Consider the following 16,808-nt stretch of genomic DNA (forward strand, 5'->3'; position numbering starts at 1 on the left):
GTTCAACACTAGCACCTTTAAATCATCCTGACTTGGATTCCTTCAGTATTGTGGATACAAAATCTTGGAACTCGCTCTCTAATGGCATCGTGAATGTAGCTATACCATGTATTACTGTTTTTTTCAGTGTCATTGGGTCAACATCCCGAATGGTGGTGTAGGTCTGCCTGAAGCATATGCACTGTAGTGGTTCAAGAAGGCAGTTCACCGCCACCTTCTCATAGGCAATTAGGGATGGACAATAAAAGATGGCTACGCCAGTAATGCCCACATCTCCTGAATAGGTTTTTTAAAAATTGACATTTTAGCCTCTGTTGAGGGTATTAAATACCATCCAAATGGAGGTCTCTTCAACATTATTCACTTTGATGCCAAACTGAAACTGACCACTGTAGATAATTATGATCTACAATTTCTTGAAGATTCCAGTGTTGTTGCCCACTCTGTCCTGAAATGCAAACCTCTCTTGCTTTCTTCAAATCTGTATATGAGAGACCCAGCCTGTCTTGAATGTTGCCAAAACAAAACTCCTATCAACCCATGCCTGGTCAGCCAAATACTCCACCTGTCGTGTACATTGAAGTGGAGATTAGAATACTTCCCATGCCTCAAGTAGCCAGCTCTCTCAATAGGCCACCATTGAGAGGAATCCAATGCCAGATCAGCTGCATGAGCTCAACCTCCTACAAACTACAACAGCTAGTGTTTATCAGTAAAGGTCAACACACATCCTGGTATGTAGTGAAGTTGTCACCAGACTCTCCTACTGTAGTGAGACCTGGATTGTGGATCAGTGACATATGAGAGTGCGAGAGAAATTTCATAAGTAATGTTTTTGTTATATTCTGTGTTAAACAGGAGGACCCTACAAAATCAACAGTAGAAAGCCACCTCCCCAATAAGATTCTATTCTGTCATCACTCAAAAGGTCAGTGATCCAGCGGAGGTTAGGAAAATGTTGCAAAGGCACTCTGAAGCTGTAATTGAAGAAGGACAGAATGAACCATTAACTGAGTGGATCTTGTGATCGATCACTTGTTCAAAATGTGATAACGTGTCTTTCAAGCTTTCTCACATTTTGACACTCAGCATCTTCATGATGAGACAGAGCAGCAGCAGAAAAGAAAGCAAATTCTGCACGAGGTCCAACTACCTCGTGTTCAATGATCTGTGGTCAGGAATTGGCCTGTTCAGATCAGTCACATGAAGGCTCGCGGTAGGTAGTTCTGACCCGAAGGAGACGCCTATGTAAATCAAAGGATTGCCAACAATCTGATTTTGGAATGCATTGCGGTGAAACATAGTTGGTCTTCCTCAGGTGTGGAATTTCCTACTAGGATAATAATCAGGAAGAGAAATCCGGCTGAATGTTGCTGTTGTTTGACAGAAGGCCTACACTCAAGTTTTGGCTTGGCCTTCCCCTTTTAAAATGTTAACTGGCCTTTCACAGTTTATATTTTTATTTTGAATGTTTCCTCCAGCTGACTCTTAATGACACCCTTTTGCAGTGCTGTGACCAAGGTGATTGACTCAGCACAATGTGGCAATTGAATCTTGGACTTAGTGATCACTGTTTCAGAGTTCCATAATAAGCAACTAACTGCAACTTATGCCACTCGAGGAACCTTCTCAAAAAGCAGCCCTGTTTATCTGTAATCATAGGGACTAAAAACACATTATGGTGTCCCATGCGTGATTTAACGAAAGTACGTTAAAGGGAACAAAAAGCAATTTGTATTTCTACAGTGTCTCTTATGTCCTCTTAAAAATGTTTCACCATCACAAGCTTACTTTTATGAAGAGAAACTTGGCAACCAGCTTTTCTGTCTCCAGATTATGTCAGGGAGTGCATTTCTCGCGAAGACCTCAGAGGAGATTGACCATATTGTAAGTGCAAGTGGGTGAATAATTATGACTTAAAAGATGTTGTGTTCCAACCTCTTTCTTACATGTCTCAGAAAACTAGACAAGAAGTAAATCTCTGGAAGAAAATAGAGGCATTTTTGAAACATGGGTGCTAAGACGCTATTCTTAAATTTCCCTCTGCAGACCCTAAGACAAGTGAAGAGGTGCTTGCAAATACAAAAGGAATTCTTAAAAGTGACAGCCACAAAAGTAAGTGAGTATTTTCATTCCATTTGAGCAGAACTGCAAAGCTGTAGAAATCTCTCATAGAGGTTAAAGTGAAGGGACTGCAGAAAGTGGTGTTAACCTAGGTGTACTTTAATGGCAGATGTTGCAGAGTGTGTCACAGTAGATGTGCGAGAATGGCACAAATCACATTAGCATGACAGATCTCCTGGCCCAAGGTGCTGCAGGTAGCAACAGCAAGGCAAGTGTGTTTAAAAATGTGCAGGGCATTGAACCTGGAGGTGGGTTTGTGCTCAGTGAGATGATTTCAGTAACTGGGGAATTATAGCTGGGCTCTGTACTTCCTTGAAAGGAAAGGATAAATAGTTATCCTTGATGCAGGATAGAGTTAGGTTCAACTGTGGTCCAATCACCTATCTCACTCTCATATGAGAAATAATCACTTTGCCATGAAGCACATAATGATGCAAATGATTAGGTATTTGGAAAATGGCCTGAAGTTACTGCACTGGTCCTGCCGAGAATGGAGATTTTTATTTATTCATTCGTGGGACATGGGCTTTGCTGTCTAGGCCAGCATTTATTGCCTATTCCTAGTTACCATTGAGAATGTGCTAGTGAGCTGCCTCCTTCAACCGCTGCAATGCATGTGCTGTCGGTAGACCCACAAAACCATTCGAGAGAGAATTTCATGATGTTGACCCAGCTATACTGGATCACTGGCAATGTATTTCCAAGTCAGGATGGTAAGTGGCTAAGGAAGGATCTTGCAGGTGGTGAGATTTTCATGTATCTGCTGCCCTTGTCCTTCTCAGAGGAAAGTGGTTGTGGGTTTGGAAGGTGATGTCTAAGGGGCTTTAGTGAATTTCTGCATCTCCAGAAACCGTCACTTGAAATAGACCTCTATTCTCACAGGAACTGATAACTTTTCACTGTTGTTATGAACCAGACCAAACCCCTTCAAGTAGATGAAAAAGATAGCCTGGATCTCAACTTTGTTATTTTTTAAACAAGTGTAAGGCGTGTTCTGGGTTCACTTCGATTGGTCACAACTATCAGGCTTGAAGCAAAACACACTTTATTCTTACACTGTAGTTAAAATACAAACAAAAGAAAGAATTAGAATAACTTAACTTGACTGAAATTCTTAAAATAGTAGATTATTTAACTACCAAACAGCAAGTATTCCAATGTAGTAACATCCCATTAAAAAAAACCCTTGGCAAAAGCAAACTCAGTAAAACAGATAGAATCACCTGTGAGACAAACAGTAGGAAGAGAACCCAAGCTTTTAGCTGAAACAGAGAGAGGAATAACAACTTCCATATCCAACTTCAACCCCTCAGCAACTGCAGAAAGTTAAACAAAAATTCTGGTTCTGTGGGAATTTGACCCACCCCTCCATGCTGCCTCTATTGTTCAACCATTTAAAAAAATAACAAAGCTAGCTGGGCTCAGATCAGACGGTTCTCCAAGTTGACAATACTTGCTTTCAAAAGAAACATGGCAGAACAAATCCTTCTTAAAGACACATCCTGTAACACTATCGACTACTATTCTGACCACTGAGAATTAAACTTGCCGATGTCAATGAGATTGTTGTGCATCTGATAGCACACTTTCCCTCCTAAAGCATTCCAAACATTGCAATGAGATGACTGAAGAATTCAGCCACTTCAGAAAGGATTAGGAGGTTCAACACCATGCATCATCTCTTCATAATATCCAGTCAAAGGGAAAAGCTGAGGTGGCAGAGAAAATCACCAAAAGTATCATAAAGAAATTGAGCAAATCCAACACACATTTATACAGGGCATACCTTGAGTGGAGAAATAAACTTACTGAATGCATGGAAAGTAATCCAATACAAAGACTAATGTCACTTCACATTCAAACCACTCTTCCATTAGCTAAAAAAAAAAAATCTGAAGTGGTAACAGGCAAGAGGAAAAAAACAAAGGTGAAATTACAGAAACTAAAATTTCACTTTAAGATTAGATTACTTACAGTGTGGAAATAGGCCCTTCGGCCCAACAAGTTCAAACTGACCCTCCAAAGAGCAACCCACCCATTCCCCTACATTTACCCCTTCACCTAACATTACGGGCAATTTAGCATGACCAATTCCCTAACCTGCACATCTTTGGATTGTGGGAGGAAACCCACACAGACACGGGGAGAATGTACAAACTCCACACAGACAGTTGCCTGAGGCGGGAACTGAACCCAGGTCTCTGGTGCTGTGAGGCAGCAGTACTAACCACTGAGCCACTGTGCCGCCCAAATGATGAAATTGCCACATCACTGCCAGAACTGAGCATTGGACAGCAGAGTGCTAATACTCAATGTTCACAACAACATTTCTTATCCCAATCGTATGTGGTAAATGTGAACGGCAAATACACCATTGCAGCTGCACATGTCTACATACGATTGGAGAAGTTGTTCCTTCACTATCTACAGCAGATCTCAATGACCTTGGTGCCAATGCAATGCTCAGAATGACTACCTGTCTCAGAGGGAGAAAGTGAGAACTGCAGATGCTGGAGATCAGAGTCGAGAGTGTGGTGCTGGAAAAGCACAGCCAGTCAGTCAACATCTGAGGAACAGGAGAATCAACATTTCAGGCATAAGCCCTTCATCAGGAATCTGCCTCAGAGGTCCACTGTTTCCATGGAATAACAGCATTAGCTATGAGCAAAACATTTACTATGAGAGCATCACTCCCCAGAAAAAGGACATGACCCAGAAATGAACAGATGCCAGAGGAACAGTGAATAACATTATGCACCCGTTCCATTAGGAGACCTGCACAATTTAAAGACTTCGTCTGCAATACACATGCAGAGACTGATGAAAGTGGAACTGACTCGAATTAACACATTGTTTTAATAGTTTTTCTTCTGATGTATATAGTAGATAGTACATGCATTTTGTTTTATAAAATGTAGGCTATTTCAAAATCCAGGATGGTGGTAAAGTAGGACTCTTCAGCTGGAACTCATCCATTCTGTCCATTTCTTTCCCTTTCTTTCCCTTCTATGTTTTTAAAAAATTTCTTCTTAGCTCCAATCCTCGGGCTGCATTAGTGATGTCCAAGGTGAATCCATCACGGAATCCTGCTGAAGCCAGCACTGACCTCCGGGCTTGAGGCGAAGCCAGCACTGAATCATGGCCTGGAGGTGAAGCCAGAGCTGACAACCGGCCTCGAGGTGAAGCCAGCACTGACTCATGGCCTCGAGGTGAAGCCAACGCTGACTCTCCGCCTCTGGGTGAAGCCAGCGCTGACCCCCGGCCTCAAGGTGAAGCCAGCACTGACCCGCAGCCTCAAGGTAAAGCTAGCACTGACCTGCACCCTCTGGGTGAAGCCAGTGCTGACCCCAGGCCTCGAGGTGAACCATGCTGACACTCGGCCTTGAGGTGAAGCCAGCACTGACCCCCCAGCTTTGAGGTGAAGCCAGCACTGACCCCCGGCCTTGAGGTGAAGCCAGCACTGACCCCCCAGCTTTGAGGTGAAGCCAGCACTGACCCCCGGCCTTGAGGTGAAGCCAGCACTGACCCCCCAGCTTTGAGGTGAAGCCAGCACTGTCCCCCGGCCTTGAGGTGAAGCCAGTGCTGACCCGCAGCCTCTGGGTGAGGCCAGCGCTGACACCCGGCCTTGAGGTGAAGCCAGCGCTGATCCCCGGCCTCGAGGTGAAGCCAGTGCTGACCCCCGGCCTCGAGGTGAAGCCAGCACTGACCCCTGGCCTTCAGGTAAAGCCAGTGCCGACCCCCGGCTTGAGGTGAAGTCAGTGCTGACTCGCAGCCTCTGGGTGAAACCAGCGCTGACCCCCAGCTTCGAGGTGAAACCAGCGCTGACCCCCAGCTTCGAGGTGAAGCCAGCGCTGACACCCGGCCTTGAGGTGAAGCCAACACTGACCCCCAGCTTTGAGGTGTAGCTAGCGCTGACCCCCAGCTTTGAGGTGAAGCCAGCGCTGACTCCTGGCCTCGAGGTGAAGCCAGTGCTGACCCCTGGCCTCGAGGTGAAGCCAGTGCTGACCCCCGGCCTCGAGGTGAAGCCAGTGCTGACCCCCGGCCTTGAGGTGAAGCCAGTGCTGACCCCCAGCCTCTGGGTGAAGCCAGCGCTGACCCCCGGCCTCGAGGTGAAGCCAGCGCTGACCCCCGGCCTCGAGGTGAAGCCAGTGCTGACCCCCGGCCTCGAGGTGAAGCCAGTGCTGACCCCCGGCCTCGAGGTGAAGCCAGTGCTGACCCCCGGCCTCGAGGTGAAGCCAGTGCTGACCCCCGGCCTTGAGGTGAAGCCAGTGCTGACCCGCAGCCTCTGGGTGAAACTAGCGCTGACCCCCAGCTTCGAGGTGAAGCCAGCGCTGACACCCAGCCTTGAGGTGAAGCCAACACTGACCCCCAGCTTTGAGGTGAAGCCAGTGATGACTCCTGGCCTCGAGGTGAAGCCAGTGCTGACCCCCGGCCTCGAGGTGAAGCCAGCACAGGCTTGAGGCCAACAGGGACTCATCTGCTCTGCTAGGAAAGACTGTAATTCTGAACTTTTTATTTCTTTATTCTTCTAATTTATTCCCAAGGATCTCTTCCTAGGTACCTTTGCACCTCAGATGGTGCCGATTGTCCAGTGACCCCTTGTGGGAGGTCTGTGTATGGATGTCAGGTGAAGATAGAATTGACTTGAGTTGTTTGTTGCACAGTGGGTAATATTTCTATCTCTGAGCCTGAGGCTCTGAGTTAAGGAATGTTTGTTTCTAATGCAGCCAAGCCTGTTTAGGTTTAAAGCTGAAAATCATTCCAGTGCATTCCAATGGCAAACTGTAAACTTTTCATTGTATTTGTGAAAGATATAACAACAAACCTAGTTCTAATTCTATTTGGAGAAAGACTTTTTGCCATCGTCCTGTGACGCATTTCCGCTCTAAGTTACTTTGTGTGAAGTCCAAGCCATTAAAGCACATTTCTTGAAAAACCCATCATTTGTTTGATGAATGCTGACCAGAAGAGTTTGGGAGTTCCTGTTATACCCAGCTCTTATTAGTTTCATTGGTGACAGTGACAAGGAGAAGCGCTTTCATTGTACGCCCTTCTTTCTTTCTCCTGAAGATGGTGACCTGTATAAAGGATTTAGTTCCATGGATTCTCGCAGACTCCCAGACCTGAGTGAAGTGGTCGCTTCTCATACATGAATCAGCAATGGTGAGTGTCATCGGGAAAATTAGTTGCGGACCTTGTTCTCCCACTCTTTTCATTCGTCTCTTCCACTTGTTTCTCTTTTACTCATTTGCTCACTTCTCTGTTTCTTCTCTTTCACATTCCACGCACTCTCTGCCCTTCTGTGTACTCATCATCTTCTTCCCTCTTGTTGTCTGCGTTTACATCCCTGTTTCTCCTTGGTTGCTTCCTCTTTGTATGTGTTCTCCCACCAAATTGGCATACTCTTTGGTTTTGTTGGTGTTTTCTGTCTCTCTGGTCTTGCTGTGAACACTGTTTGCTTTATGGTTCTCATCTGAAGGAAAACAAATTAGCTTTCTCAATGCCTCAGGCAGCTTATTCAGCAAGTGGCTGACTCATGCAGTCTAGGAAAGGTCCAAGGTTCAGTCCCTTACCTGTGCTGAGTTAAGTTTCCTTGGACTGGGCTGTCGTGATACGTATTTGTGTCCTTTGCTTATTCGAGGAACAAGCGAGCTACGTTTCTACTTCAGATCATTGTCCAGTGACCCCTTGTGGGAGGTCTGTGTATGGACATCAGGTGAAGACAGAATTGACTTGAGCTGTTTGTGGCACAGCGGGTACTTTCTCAACCTTTGAACCCAAGGTTCGAGGTTAAGGAACGTTTGTTCCTAATGCAGCCAAACTTATTTAGGTTTAAAACCTGAAAATCCTTCCAACACTTGCCATTGGCAAATTGTAAGGGGGGGAGAATTCCTGGTTAGTCATGTGGCAGAAAGACATGTGGAGCCTCTACTATCACTAGCTGTAACTCCAGACCACGTTATAGAGTCATGGAGATATATAGCATGGAAGTAGACACTTTGGTCCAACTCGTCCATGATGACCAGATATGATACATTAATCTAGTCCCATTTGCGGAATTTGGCCCATATCCCTCTAACCCCTTCCTATTCATATACCCATCCAGATGCCTTTTAAATGTTTTATTTGTACAAGTCTCCACCACCAACTCTGGCAGCTCATTCCATACAAGCACCACTCTCTGTGTGAAAATGTTGCCCCTTAGGCCCTTTTAAACCTTTTCCCTCTCATGGAGCGGCATGGTGGCTCAGTGGTTAGCGACTGTCTGCGTGGAGTTTGCACATTCTCCCTGTGTCTACGTGGGTTTCCTCCGACAGTCCAAAGATGTGCAGGGTCGGGTGAATTGGCCATGCTAAATTGCCCGTAGTGTTAGGTGCATTAGTAGGGGAATGGGTCTGGGTGGTTTACTCTTCGGAGGGTCAGTGTGGACTTGTTGGGCCGAAGGGCCTGTTTCCGCACTGTAGGGAATCTAATCTAATCACCTTAAACCTATGTCCTCTAGTTTTGGATTCCCCCACTCTGCGGAAAAGACTTTGGCTATTCACTCTATCCATGCCCCTCATGATTTTATAAACCTCTATAAAGACCCCTCATCCTCTTAACACTCCAGGGAAATAGCCCCAGCCTATTCAGCCTCTCCCTATCGCTCAACCTCTCCAACCCTGGCAACATCCTTGTGAATATTTTCTGAATCCTTTCAAGTTTCACAACATCTTTCCTATAGCAGGGAGACCAGAATTGAACGTAGTACTCTGAAACAGGCCTAGCCAGTGTCCTATGTAGTCACAACATGACCTCACAAGTCCTATATTCTGTTGCCACATATTCCTTGAATCCCCTAATCCATTTAATGTCGTCATCCTCCTAGTGAAGAGCAGGTTATAACACTGGGAAGAGTGGAAGTGCACATTGAGGAGTGTCAGAGAACCCTGAGGAATCAATAAAATTCAGAAGAACTTATTATTTCAACAGATTTTTTTTTAGAAAGTTACCAATATTGGAAATCTGTAGTGAAAATTTACTGTATACACTCGTGTAAAAGTCAATCTCATGTAAAAGTTGACACCTTATTTTTGGCCAAAAAATCTTGTATTTTCCATATATCTCATGTTAAAGTCAGCCCTACTATGTTGCATTATAAACCTCTTGCAAAGGGAACCTCTTGCAAGCCTCTTGTATGTCCCCATTAACCCACTTAAACAAAATCGCATTCATTCAGTCATACCGATAACTCTACTCATCGCTCTTTGTTTATTATATTGCGTCTTTATTCATTCATTCATTCACAACTCTACTTAGCCCATTTGGTTTCCAACAGCACGTTTTGATTCATTCATTCATTCATTCAGACTCGTACTAAGTCTATCGGTACTTATCGCACTTCGTTCACTGTACATCCAAAAGTTAATATCGTTAAAAAATTAATTATTTTAACTGTGCCATTACATCTGAATAAAAGTGACATATATTAGCTACATATATCTTTAATTCTTTACAAATTTGTTAATGTTGGTGAGGTTCATAGAATACGAGAGTAAATGGGATGGAAACAAAAGAATTTGGCGGGAAGGTTCAAGATGCTTACACATTCAGAATTTAATAAATGTTTCATTTTAAGTGTGCCATTATACCAGGCCAAGACGATGTTGAACAGTGTGATTTTGCAAGATTTCAATGAATCTTTGACATGTTAAATTCTCGTACTGGAATGTATAAATAAAATTTCCTACCAGTAATTCATTCTTGTTTCTCTTGCTTTTATCTGATAACTACCTTTACGGTAATTCATTGTGGGAATTGGTTTAACTTAGTTGGCTGGATGATTGGTTTGCAGAGCAGTGTGATGCCAACAGTGTGGGTTTAATTCCTATCACCGATCTGAGGTTGCCATGAAGGACTCTCCTTTTCAACCTCTTCCCTTGCCTGAGGTCCAGTGGGCCTCAGGTTAAATCACCACCAGTTGCTTCTCTCTAATAAGAGAGCAGCCCCTATGGTCTGGTAAGACTATGGCGACACAACAATTCATTGTGTTTTTCTTCTTTACCTGGGATCAGTTGTGCGATCAAATCGACTTCTGCTAATAATTTGGTATTTCGAACTGCAACATGAATCTCAGCCCCTCAAAACTTGTACCCGTTGTATTACTCGATACTTTAGTTGAACCTTTAAAAATAGTCTAAAAAGTTTGACTTTTACATGAGTACAAACGGTAATTATCGAGCAATTGACCATAGTTCAATAAGATGATGGGAGTAAGGTTAATCTGTGATGGAACAACTCTTCAACCTAACTTTCTAATCTAGATTTTGGCCACAACCTCCCTATTATCTTCAATATTGAAGGAAAACCAAAAAATTGGAGGGTTACAAATATTAAACCCATTGAAGAAAAGAGAGAGAAAAACAAGGTAACCGCCAATCAGCATGAGAAGAGACATCGGCAGACCTTAATCCAGGAGAATGTTAATTGTCACATGGATTAATGAATAACAGTTGTTAAACAACAGAGCGTAAAGATTGGTTAGACAGAGTCAAAGCATCACAAAACTCCATCACACTGATTACTTGTTCCGCTCAGACATACACCCACTCTCATTCTCACCCAGTTATCCCTGAATTAACATATAACCGTCAACTGTCCCCTCTTTCCATTTGGTTTCAGGCATTCTTGCCAGACCCTACTAATGACAACTGTCACCATTCACTTGTCCATAAACGCCAAGTCACCCTACACAGAGGAACCTCAATTATCCGAATGAGACAGGCAGGCACAACTTTGTTCGGATAATTGATTATTCAGTTAATTGATTCAATGCCTTTCCTCTGAGGCTCGGAGTTTTCTGTAAAGTCCGCTCCCCTTTCAGGAGATGGGGCAGCAGCATACTGCACACTAGCCTCTGACCCCTCTCCCGCCCGCACCCCAACCCCGTCCAACACCCCTCGTCCACTCCCAACACTGCTCCCCGCCCACCCCTGCCACCCATCCACCCCCAAACCCGCCCCTCTGCCCGCCCCCAACCCCATCCAACACCACCTCCCCAAACGCTTCCAGCACTGACTCCCCCAAACCCGTCCAGCACCACTCCTTTTACCCCCACCCCCACCTGCCCCCCAAACCTGTCCAACTCCAACCCCTGTCCATCCCCCAAACTCATCCAACACCACAACCCACCCGCCCCCCACCCCATCCAACACCGCCCTCTCTGGGGCACCCAGATTGGATACCAACAAGACTGCTGCTGCATTTTGCGGGGGTGAGTCTTCAATTAGCACACACGCAACTTTTTACTGCAACTTTTTCTCAGGTTCCACCTTTGCCCTGTACAGGACAATTTTGATGAGATTATTTTGGTGATGTTGCAGCTATACAGGACATTGGTTAAGCCACTTTTGGAATATTGTGTGCAATTCTGGTCTCCCTGCTATAGGGAGGATGTTGTGAAACTTGAAAGGGTTTAGAAAAGATTTACAAGGATGTTGCCAGAGTTGGAGGGTTTGAGCTACAGGGAGAGGCTGAACAGGCTGGGGCTGTTTTCCCTGAAACATTGGAGGCTGAGGGGTGACTTTATAGAGGTTTATAAAATCATGAGGAGCATGGATAGGGTAAATAGACAAGGTCTTTTCCTTGGAGCCGGGAAGTCCAGAACTAAAGGGCATAGGTTTTGGATGAGAGGGGAAAAATTTAAAAGGGACCTGAGGCATAACCTTTTCATGCAGAGGGTGGAGGCTGGTACAATTACAACATTTAAAAGGCATCTGGGTGGGTATATGAATAGGGAGGGTTTCGAGAGATATGGGACATGGGCTGGCAAATGGGACATTTATAGCTCCCTGGCTTGTCCTTACCACCCTTCTTAAATAGTGACATCAAGTTTGCCAACCTCCAGTCTTCCGGCATCTCACCTTTGACTATCGATGATGCAAATGTTTCAGCAAGAGGCCCAGCAATCACTTCCCTAGCTTCCCATAGAGTTCTGGGGTACACCTGATCAGGTCCTGGGGATTTATCCACCTTCATGCATTTCAGACGTCCAGCACTTCCTCCTCTGTAATATGGAATTTTTCAAGATATCCCCATCTATTTCTCCACATTCTATATCTTCCATGTCCTTTTCCACAGTAAACACTGATGCAAAATACTCGTTTTACTATCTCCCCCATCTCCTGCTGTTCCACACATAGGCTGCCTTGCTGAACTTTGAGAGACCCTATTCTCTCCTAGTTACCCTTTTGTCCTTAATGTATTTGTAGAATCCCTTTGGATTCTCCTTAATCCTGTTTGCCAAAGCTATTTCATGTCCCCTTTTTGCCCTCCTGATCTCCTTAAGTATACTCCTACTGTATTTATACTCTTCTAAGGGTTCACTTGATCTCTACACCTGACATATGCTTCCTTCTTTTTCTTCACTAAGACCTTTCTCTAAGGTTAATATAATGTTGCTGAATGCAGCATTCTGTATGGGATGCTGTAAAAACTCTTTAAAATTGACAAATAGCTTTCATTCTTTTGTGACCCAGTCTTTTTGAGGTAAAGACCAATGTACTATTTGAATTTTTGCTTACCTTTTCCACCTGTCCACCAGCTTTGTTGATTTGAATGTGTGGAAACGTAAATCCTTACCATTGAGAAAACATTCCAATTTGTCTTTCTTTGGTCTGAACGCCATTGCTGCAGTTTTCCCCGACTAATTTGCTTTGTTACTTCCTGATCCAATCCACGGAGCTGACTTTGCCTCCTCGTTATTTAGCATCATCTGTAAATTTGGATGAACAGCTCTCAATTCCTTCACCTGATCATTGCTGGTGAAAAGCTGAGCCCCTGGGATACCTCCAGTCTCGAGCAGACACTATGCCAAAACCTGCCAGCTTGTTTCCCATCTAAGTCCACTCTTGCCTCCCAACCACTTTCAACCCCCATGTTGCAACATTAATGCGAGGAAATATAAGCAGTGTAGATCATATGGCCCCTCAAGCCTGATACACTGTCATTCAGTACACTTCTGACTCAACATCTGCCTTAACTCCACTTTCTGTTCACTCCCCTGATCACCTGATTCCCTAAAAGATTAAAAATCTGTCGATATCATCCTTGAAAATGTTCAAAGATGAGTATCCAGAATCCACTCAAATAGACAATTCCTAAGCCTTTTGAGTGAAGAAGTTTTCCCTCATCTCCGTCTTAAATAGGTTAGGTGGATTGGCCAAGCTAAATTGTGCATAGTGTTCAGAGATGTGCAGGTTAGGTGGATTAGCCATGGGAAATGCAGGGTTACAGGGATAGGGGAGGGGTATAAGTTTAGGTGTGATGCACAGTGCTTCAGTGATTAGCACTGCTGCCTACCAGCATCAGGAACCTGGGTTCGATTCCACCATTGGACAACTGTTTGTGTGGAGTTTGCACTTTCTCCCCATGTCTGCAGGTTTCCTCCGGGTGCTCCAGTTTCCTCCCACAGTCCAAAGATATGCAGGTTAGGTGGATTAATCATGGGAAATGCAGAGTTACAGGGATGGGGTAGCAGGGTGGGGTCTGGATGAGATGCTCTTCGGAGGGTCGATGTGGATTTAATGGACTGAATGACCTGTTTCCACACTTTTGGGATTCTATGATTCTAAATAATTTATCCCCTTACCCTGAGACTCTACATGTTTGAGGTACCCTGACTAAGGGATACTGGTTTTTTTAGTGTCTACCCTGTTAAGGCCCCTCAGAATTTTATATGATTCATTGAGATCACCTCTTATTCTTCTCAACTCCAGAGAATATTTTAGGAGAAAGTGAGGACTGCAGATGCTGGAGATCAGAGCTGAAAATGTGTTGCCGGAAAAGCGCAGCAGGTCAGGCAGCATCCAAGGAGCAGGAGAATCGATGTTTCGGGTATGAGCCCTTCTTCAGGAATGAGGCCTCATTCCTGAAGAAGGGCTCATGCCCGAAACGTCGCTTCTCCTGTTCCTTGGATGCTGCCTGACCTGCTGCGCTTTTCCAGCAACACATTTTCAGCTCCAGAGAATATTTACCCACTTTATATGGCCTGTCATCATAGGACAGTGCTCTCATCCTTGGAGCCAGTCTAGTGAACTTTTAAGACAAGTATATTCTCCCTTAGGAATGGAAACTAAAACTGCACTGTCCTCCAGAAGTGCTCTTACTAAGGATCTATATGATTTTAGCAAAAGACCAAAGTACAATTTGTCTTTCTGGGAAGTTGAAGAGAAAGACTATCAGACATAGAGCCACAATACTGACCAAGGCAATATGGTGAGGGGGAGTTTAATCATTAGGAGGATAGATATTGTGTTTTGCAGTCTGACAGAGAATCCCAAAGGGTCGTTTGCCTACCTAGTGCCAAGGTATGGAATATCTCAAAGGCGATAGAAAAAGAATGGGATCCATGTCCGGACAGAGGAAAGTGCAGGTCCTGTTAAGGTAGTATTAGGTGTTGGAAGCTAACTTAGAAGACAGAGGAATGACATGGCTGGAAACCTGTGCAGCAAAGAGAGATCCCCTTTCAGGGAGTGTTGGTATTTGTTTGGAGCAGGGAGGAGCTGACCTGTAGGGGTCCAAGTTGAAACGATAATTTGAGTTGTGATTATAACTTTAAATCAATAAAAAAGGAGGGGAGAGGGTTCATGCAGAAATCATAATGAAAGTACACATAGTCCGCGATAAGAAAAGGGATCCAAAGTCCAGATCATAGTGTTAGATTGTTCATGAAGGGAACACCAAGCTAACAGCAAGTATAATATGATTGAATTGATATTGGGTTTCATAGGGAGAAGGGAAGGTCTAAAAACAAGATTCTAACTATACTTACTGCTGTTTTTGGAGGTAAAACACTTTTTAAACTTGTAATTAAAAGTGAGAGAATGCAATGTAAGAATAAAGCCCAGAGATACAGGAAAACTGAAAAAAAAATCAAGTGGGGGAAATCTACTTGATTTATTATGAGATTTGAAAATATGAATGAGGAATATAGTGGATTCATAGAATCATAGAATTTTGCAGTACCAACTGTACCAGCTAAAAGAGCTATTACAGCTTGTCCCATTCTCCAGCCATGTCTCCATACCCATCTAAATTCATCACTTTCAAATATACATCCAGCTTTCTTTTGAAAACACCAGTGGAATCCACCTCCAACACTCTCCCAAATCCTAACATTTCTCTGAGTAAACGAGTTTCTCCTCACCTGATTCTTAGCTTTCTTGCTGACAATCTTGAATTTTTTAAAGGTCTTTTGTGACTCCTAGTAACTGACATGCAAACTAGTGGAAACAGAATATCTTTCTTTATCCTGTCAAAATTGTTCATAATTTTGAACACCACTATAGGTTCACCTTAATCTTACCTGCTTCAGGGAGAATAAGCCAATTTCATTTATCTTTCCTTTATCTAAATTCCCTCATTCCTGGCATCATTCTAGTAAATCTCCTTTGCACTCTTTCCAGGGTTTTAACATGCTTCCTTAAATAAGGTGGCCAATAATCTAATTGTCATCTGACAATGATTTGCAGAGGAATAGTATCACTTCCTTGCTTTTATACACTATGTCTCTATTTATAAATCCAAGGATCCTGTAAGCTTTCTTAACAATTGTTTCAAATTGCCCAACCACCTTCAGAGGATTACGCACATGAACCCTGAGGTCCCTGTATTCCTGTACTCCCCTCAAAGTTGTAGCATTGAGCCTGAATTGTCTCTGTGTTTCTTTTACCAAAATGAATTACCTTACATTTATCTGCTTTGAAATTCATCTATCAGGATTAAATACCGAGAATCTCCAAAATCTAATGGTTTCTGATAGAGCGGCTGAGCAATTCGACAAAGGCGATTTGATCAGAGAAATTGTTAAAGGTAAGCCGTATTTAACTAGCACTTTTTGAGAAGAATGAGAACTTGATAGATGGTAGAATGTTCTGTGGCTGTCATTTATGTGGACTTTCTGAAGGTATTAGATAAGAATCCACTCGAGTCTGCAAACAAAAATGGAAGTGGGTGGAACTCGAGGTAGCCTGTTGGCAAGGGTAGGGAATTGGTTTGGTGACAAAAGCTAGGGAGTTGGGATAATGGTTGTGTACACAAATCAACAAATTAATAATTGGTGATTTCCCTCGGCCTGGGATCTGAACTGCTGCCACTGCATTTCACTACTTTTATAAATGACATAGAAAAGCAGTCTTAAACCATGTATCTAGGTTACATTATAAATTAAGTGGCACAGTAAATAGTGGAGATGGGACAAAAGAAGATACAAAGAGCCATTGTGGTGATTTACTGAGTGGGTGAAAACTGTGGCACATGGAGTCCAAGTCTGAGATCATCCAGTTTGGACCAAAGAAAGTTAGGTCAGGATACCTTTGAGCTTTAGGAGCAGCAATATTTTGGCATTCCATAATGGAAAATAAGTACAAAAATAATCTGAAGTTTTTAATGAATAAACAATTGTAATCTGCCAAAAATTGCCACAACCATGGTTTCAAAGGGATAACGATGGCATGGTGCTATGATCACTGGACTATTAATCTAGAGACCCAGGTAATTCTCTGGGTGCTTGGGTTCAAATCCTGCTGTGACAGATGGTGGAATTTGAATACAATAAAAATTTGGAATTAAGAATCTAATGATGACCATGAATCCATTGTCGGAAAAACCCACCTGATTCACTAATGCCCTTTAGAGAAGAAAAC

General features: G+C 43.6%; 1 long non-coding RNA gene across 1 annotated transcript in view; it reads left to right on the forward strand.

The window, feature by feature from the left end:
- Positions 1–899: 899 nt before the first annotated feature.
- The window catches only part of LOC122541984 (uncharacterized), a 44,128-nt gene continuing 28,219 nt past the window's right edge, over positions 900–16,808 (forward strand). The window contains exons 1-3 of the long non-coding RNA XR_015752573.1: positions 900–928; positions 2,050–2,115; positions 15,883–15,975. This is a non-coding gene — a long non-coding RNA (uncharacterized LOC122541984). The remainder of the gene's footprint in view (positions 929–2,049; positions 2,116–15,882; positions 15,976–16,808) is intronic.

This window comes from Chiloscyllium plagiosum, unplaced genomic scaffold (assembly GCF_037043375.1).
Source record: "Chiloscyllium plagiosum isolate Xiang-an unplaced genomic scaffold, Cpla_swu_hap1 HiC_scaffold_33, whole genome shotgun sequence".
Lineage (NCBI taxonomy): Eukaryota > Metazoa > Chordata > Chondrichthyes > Orectolobiformes > Hemiscylliidae > Chiloscyllium > Chiloscyllium plagiosum.